Genomic DNA, 7,273 nt, shown 5'->3' with positions numbered 1-7,273 from the left:
ATTCATTCAAATTTCTATAATTTCTATAAATTATAGCCTACAGGCTCATTTTACTATGACCCCCCCAAAAAAACTGACCAAATCAAAAGATATGAAAGTTGAATTGACCTGAGGTTCGCCCAACGAGTCCGTGAAACTGCTGCGAGTTGGACCTCTTGATAAGGTCAGCCACGCGGAAGGCCAAGCCACTCTCCAACGGATCCCTCTGTAACAATATTGTAACAGTCAATAAAGAAGCCTTCTATCAACCATTGCCATATAAGATGTCCTAAACGTGAAACCTAAAAATAATAGCTTGAACGCAGCAGGACGCTACAACATTCGCTGCTAACCAACTAGATATGCACTTCAGAAGAGGGATGTGCGTTTTACCTGCCAGTTTTCAATCGACCAAATATCTCCATCGTCGCTGGTTTGGGTTCCCAGGGCACCGTATACCTGCGCAAACACTGCAACAATCAAAACCACAAACTTTAAAACGTCCATGTCGGTAAATTTGAGGAAATAGATGATAGGCAGCAGGTGTTTCTTCTGTATGAAACAAACAGATATCTATTAAGCAAAGCCAAAGTTGTAACGGTCTTTATAGTGTGGTCTCTCTCGTGTGCCTTTCAATCCGTAGCGCTGTGGTCAATTTATATTCCAATGTTTTGCTCCGCCCCTCTCTCCATAAGCATCATATGTGCATTTTTATGAGAATAAATATTGGTTTTGACATAGCTTTGTGCGCAACTGGTGAGCAAACTCACGATTGTCTAAAGCCTTGTCTAAAGCCATCTGACCTTTTTCTCATGATGCATGTGTTGTTTTTCTCAACCCATTTGTTTTACATTGTGTGTTCGAATCGTTTACCTCTGGATAAATGATCATCCAATAAGGGCAGAACAACCAGAGGTAAGTACTATTGAGTTAGCACAATAAGCAATGATTTATTGAAGAAATATATATTGCAGTTGCAGTTGACTTGGTGAAAAAATGCTAATGGCATCAATGTTGGACAAATCAAACCATCTCTAATGAATATATTTATTGAAAAAAGTTTCTTTTATCTTAACAGTTCTTATTCGGTAATTTCACTCTTTCTATCTCTGTGTCAGACTGGGGTGTCGTGCAACCTAAAAACCTGAGGGGGCACAAAGTATGTGAGGATGGCTGGTGGGTGGGCCAGAGAAGGGCTATAAATATAAAATCATAAAAGCTCATTTACAAAATAAACCCAGAACGCAATTATGTCATTAATTAGGAATGTATAACATTGCTTTGTTCATTATCACCAATAATTCAGCTATTTGCCAATTTGGAGAATTTAGCATTTTTCAAACATCTGAAACAGCTTTTCTTCTGCAATCTAGAGCCATAAGCATTATGCTTAGTTCTATGTAAAAACATGGTTATTTTTCTGCATATCTAATCATACCTCTTGAGCTGTCTGTATCCTACTGACTGGTGTTTTTTCTAATTTAAGAAACTAAATATGCTACTTTGCATTTCTACTAAAATCTGAGTAAAATATTGAAATGAATGAGTCTTATTCAGTACACTTAGTAATTGCTTACTTTTCTAGTCTACCAACCTTGCCAGCAGGCATGCCAGCTGAGATAGTTAGACAAGCTACTCTAACTTGATAGCCTGAAATGTCTTCTTGGTAGCTAGTTATGAGGTTGGGAGATTGGGAACATATCTGGGCTAGCTAAAGCCAACTTCATAAAATTGCTACAGATGTAGGATCTTAATTTGATCACTTGAAAAATTAAAGGAGAGGCGCACATTCTGGGAGCTCAGATGCAATAATTTAATAACCAAAGTTTTGACAGACAAGCTGTCTTCACATAGTGTCAAAGGACACACACAGGTGTGGCCTGATATCATTGGTTAATTCTCAGATATATAAAAAAACATACCAAAAACATGAATGGATAGCATACGATCATAGATACAATTTGGCTACATAGGCCTACAAACATTTACAATAGCAAAATCACAATAATCACAAGAATGGCTTCAGATAAAAGTCTACGTTAAGACCGAAGGGAACAAGGGTCTTTAAATTAAAGATCCAGGCAGCCTCTCGTTTTAACAATAAATTGTCGAGGTCACCCCCTCTTCTAGGGAGGGTGACATGTTCGATGCCGATATAAAGTAGGGATGAAATCGAGGGGTTTGCTTCCAAAAACTGTTGCAGCATAACTTTCCTGCAATGCAAAATGTAAAACTTGGAAATGTAAAACTTGTAGTGTATTTCAGGTTTAAAAAGGTTTCTGAAGTCTGTCATTTCCACTTTGAAATAACAGACTTGATTTTCCATTACAAAAAATGTCTCATCCCTTACAAAAATTGCATTAATTATAATCCACATAATATTTCCTATTGCTGCAGGATTCTTTTCCTGCTGTAGTAAACTGCCTCAAATTAACATCATACATATGTAGGTGTCTAGTAGTATTACAGAGAAACAATAACAACAAATTAAACAAAAACATGTAATGTTATTTTTTTCCCAGGACACATCTGAGGGGGCACGTGCCCCTGTGCCCCTTATGGGAATGACACCTCTGTTGGCAGATCTGCATGTAGCATGTAGGCCTACATCTTCCATGTGTTTTATGGCATGCGTCACATAGCAGGCATAGGCTAAGGTCTATGTTAATACACACATACAATACATACATTAAAATACAGAATGGATATACACCACAAGAAAGAACAAAATAACATGCTACACACATGTTGGTTATATCATCCCTCTAATGATAGATGGACCAATTCCAGGCTGAAGTACAGGTGCTATTGGATGTGCGTGACAAGAGCAGTTCAATCAGCACATAGCCACGTGTTTTGCATTCAATATCCCAGCCAGTCACAAAGGTTCCTAATATCCTCATTGTCTTTTTGGACATTGGGGTCAACTCTAGGGATGAATCTGTAAAATGAGATTGCTGCTCTATCCAGCTCAATCCTACCCAGGCCACAGAGGTAGTTTCAGTGAAATGGCAGGTCTCACTGAGTAGGCAGTCAATCTCAGGCATGTTGCTAGAGGTGTGAATATGTGCCAGGAGGATCAGGCTGGCTGGGAAGTTAAGTTAACTTAGCGTCTTTGACAGGATTAACTTTTTTAATATGATTGATAAAAAACAAAAAAGGTGTATGTAATAAAATGAATGTATCATTGAAGTAGAACGATTGATACAGGTGAGAGGTTATATAGAACCTGCCAGAATGACATGATAGAAATGTCTGTAATCAAGCTGCATTGAAAATCAGACCCATTTGAAAATCATTCTCCATTGAAGTCATAAGGGTCGGTATCAATGGACATTGTGGACGTCATCAGGAGATAATAACATATTTCTGGAAGATAAAAAACTGAAATAAATGTTTAGTCTAGTCATCTTTATTTTTTGTTTTACAGTCTTGTTTCAGCCGTATAACTGAAACAACATTTTGGTAACATAGCTGTGTTGTGTTTATCATATCTAGCACAGCTCAATAGATCAGGCAAATTAGATGGAGACATAGCAGCCATCTTGTTTAGCAGTTTTATCCCAGCTATCTGACCTTTCAGAATCATAAAACACACAGCATTCTGCCCATCGATGCGCGCACATCATTTTTGTGACGTTGTCAGGCAACCCATCTACAAAGAGCAATAGATAGCAATAAAGAATGTTAGTCTTCAAGTTTTCAACATCTGTCGTCAACTTGAAAGCTTCTTTATTAGTTATTGTAATTCATTCGGAAATTAGCCTGCTAATTTGGATTGTTACACAACCCTACCCACACATGCGACATCTTATAACTGAGGGTATTCATGGGTAAAAAAGTGTTCCTAGAATTGGACCTAATGGAAAAGTCATCCCACCTGGGCGATACATGTCAGTCATTTCTATTACAGTTACCGAGGAATGCATAGGTTAGATTGACTTAAAGGAAATTAGGATGAGAATTTATGTCAGTTCCTTCTCAACACTTCAGCCTTCGGTCTGGAATGTCACACTGCCAACTAAAACGCTCCTGAGGGAGAGCATGATTAGTCCCTAGTGTTATCTCTCTTGTTCCACCGATCAAATCAAATGAAATCAAGCATTTCAGACATGGAATGCAACGCAATGTGCTTTACAGGAAAAAATAATGAATAACCTACAAAAATAAAAGCTGAAATATTTACTACACAACAAACGTCAGATAAACAAACTAAAGAATGACACAAACTGAACAACTAAAAAGCACCCTAAGGAAAAGCAAAGCTAAAAAGATGTTTTAACATCGCTTTTAAATATGTTCTTAGTTTCGGCCCCCCTCATGTTCTATGGGAGGCTATTCCAGAGGCTGGGGACATAGTAACTAAAGGCTGCCTCTCAATGCCTCTTGGTCCTAGGCTTTGGGATAGTTGAAAGGCCACTGCCAGAGGACCTGAGGGACCATGTATTGGGGTGCACAATTGTGGATTGATTTAAAAACCAAGAGAAGAATCTTAAAATTAATTCTTAAACTCACAGGCAGCCAGTGTAGAGACCTTTAAACCAGCGTAATGTGTGCTCTCTGTCTGGTCTTGGTCAGTACCCACGCTGCAGCATTCTGTATGTTTTGCAGTTGACCAATGGCTTTTTTTGGGTAGACCAGACAGGAGAGCATTACAGTAGTCAAGCCTGCTTGTAATAAAAGCATGGATGATTCTCTTTGTATCAGCCTGAGAGAGAAACGTCCGCACCTTGGCAATGTTCCTCAGGTGGTAAAAAGCTATTTTGGTCACATTTCCTAATGTGTGATTTGATATTTTGTTCAGAATCTAAAATAAAACCTAGGTTTTTTACCTTTTGTTTTATCTTTATTGCCTGTGAATTAAAATGTGCAACTATATTCTCTCTCTATGCTTTGGCTCCAACAATAAGTACCACAGCTGGGGGAAGTTGTGAGCCATCAGAGTATTTAAATCACTAATACAGTCTAATAATGTATCTGTGGAGCTAAAATCCTCTGGTGACACAGAAATGTAAAGTTGTGTATTGTCTGCGTAGCAGTAAAAATCAATGCTTTCCTTTCTGATAACGCTGCCAAGGTGTAACATATACACTGCTCAAAAAATAAAGGGAACACTTAAACAACACAATGTAACTCCAAGTCAATCACACTTTTGTGAAATCAAACTGTCCACTTAGGAAGCAACACTGATTGACAATAAATTTCACATGCTGTTGTGCAAATGGAATAGACAACATGTGGAAATTATAGGCAATTAGCAAGACACTCCCAATAAAGGAGTGGTTCTGCAGGTGGTGACTACAGACCACTTCTCAGTTCCTATGCTTCCTGGCTGATGTTTTCGTCACTTTTGAATGCTGGCGGTGCTTTCACTCTAGTGGTAGCATGAGACGGAGTCTACAACCCACACAAGTGGCTCAGGTAGTGCAGCTCATCCAGGATGGCACATCAATGTGAGCTGTGGCAAGAATGTTTGCTGTCAGCGTAGTGTCCAGAGCATGGAGGCGCTTCCAGGAGACAGGCCAGTACATCAGGAGACGTAGAGGAGGCCGTAGGAGGGCAACAACCCAGCAGCAGGACCGCTACCTCCGCCTTTGTGCAAGGAGGAGCAGGAGGAGCACTGCCAGAGCCCTGCAAAATGACCTCCAGCAGGCCACAAATGTGCATGTGTCTGCTCAAACGGTCAGAAACAGACTCCATGAGGGTGGTATGAGGGCCCGACGTCCACAGGTGGGGGTTGTGCTTACAGCCCAGCACCGTGCAGGACGTTTGGCATTTGCCAGAGAACACCAAGATTGGCAAATTCGCCACTGGCGCCCTGTGCTCTTCACAGATGAAAGCAGGTTCACACTGAGCACATGTGACAGACGTGACAGAGTCTGGAGACACCGTGGAGAACGTTCTGCTGCCTGCAACATCCTCCAGCATGACCGGTTTGGCGGTGGGTCAGTCATGGTGTGGGGTGGCATTTCTTTGGGGGGCCCTCTATGTGCTCGCCAGAGGTAGCCTGACTGCCATTAGGTACCGAGATGAGATCCTCAGACCCCTTGTGAGACCATATGCTGGTGCGGTTGGCCCTGGGTTCCTCCTAATGCAAGACAATGCTAGACCTCATGTGGCTGGAGTGTGTCAGCAGTTCCTGCAAGAGGAAGGCATTGATGCTATGGACTGGCCCGCCCGTTCCCCAGACCTGAATCCAATTGAGCACATCTGGGACATCATGTCTCGCTCCATCCACCAACGCCACGTTGCACCACAGACTGTCCAGGAGTTGGCGGATGCTTTAGTCCAGGTCTGGGAGGAGATCCCTCAGGAGACCATCCGCCACCTCATCAGGAGCATGCCCAGGCGTTGTAGGGAGGTCATACAGGCACGTGGAGGCCACACACACTACTGAGCCTCGTTTTGACTTGTTTTAAGGACATTACATCAAAGTTGGATCAGCCTGTAGTGTGGTTTTCCACTTTAATTTTGAGTGTGACTCCAAATCCAGACCTCCATGGGTTGATAAATTTGATTTCCATTGATAATTTTTGTGTGATTTTGTTGTCAGCACATTCAACTATGTAAAGAAAAAAGTATTTAATAAGAATATTTCATTCATTCAGATCTAGGATGTGTTATTTTAGTGTTCCCTTTATTTTTTTGAGCAGTGTATATAAACTGAACAGTAAAGGACCCAAAATCGAACTTTGTGGAACGCCACATGTGATTTGTATTTTATGTTTTATGAGTTATGTTCACCAAGGGTGACAAAAAAGTCTCGACCGGTTAAATCAGTCCGAAACCAATTTATAACTGGACCAATGGCTTTCACATAACTCCCTGGACAATGTCAATAATACAGTTAACCAGTCCACCATCAACTATCAAGGTATTCATTTTATGTTAACAAAACATTACATTTGATTGGTAATCATCTTTGTTTGTGCTTTTAGCATAACTCTCCCAGATGCCAACAATTCATCAAGGCACACATCTACAGAAAGGAACATTTAGTTGAGGTAAGACATTTCTCTCTGACACTTTGTGGTGATTGAAAGTAGTCAGACATCTCTGGCCGTGTTTAGGCGTGGAGTGATGAGGGAAGGGTCAGAGGATGCAGAGAGATGAGATGAGTTAGACTAGACCAAGGCTGATTGAGGATGTGATCTAAGGAGGGTCCTCAGATGATCTGAGTGTCCTGATGAGAAACACTGTCACCACTCTCCAAACGGACAGGGAATAAATTAGACTGCTTCTGTTCCATATGAATTCTAGACAAAAAGGAACGACAACACCACCATGTCACTGC

Source organism: Salvelinus namaycush, chromosome 41, assembly GCF_016432855.1.
Source record: "Salvelinus namaycush isolate Seneca chromosome 41, SaNama_1.0, whole genome shotgun sequence".
In the NCBI taxonomy this organism is placed as follows: domain Eukaryota; kingdom Metazoa; phylum Chordata; class Actinopteri; order Salmoniformes; family Salmonidae; genus Salvelinus; species Salvelinus namaycush.
Note: the sequence above shows the minus strand (reverse complement) of the source record.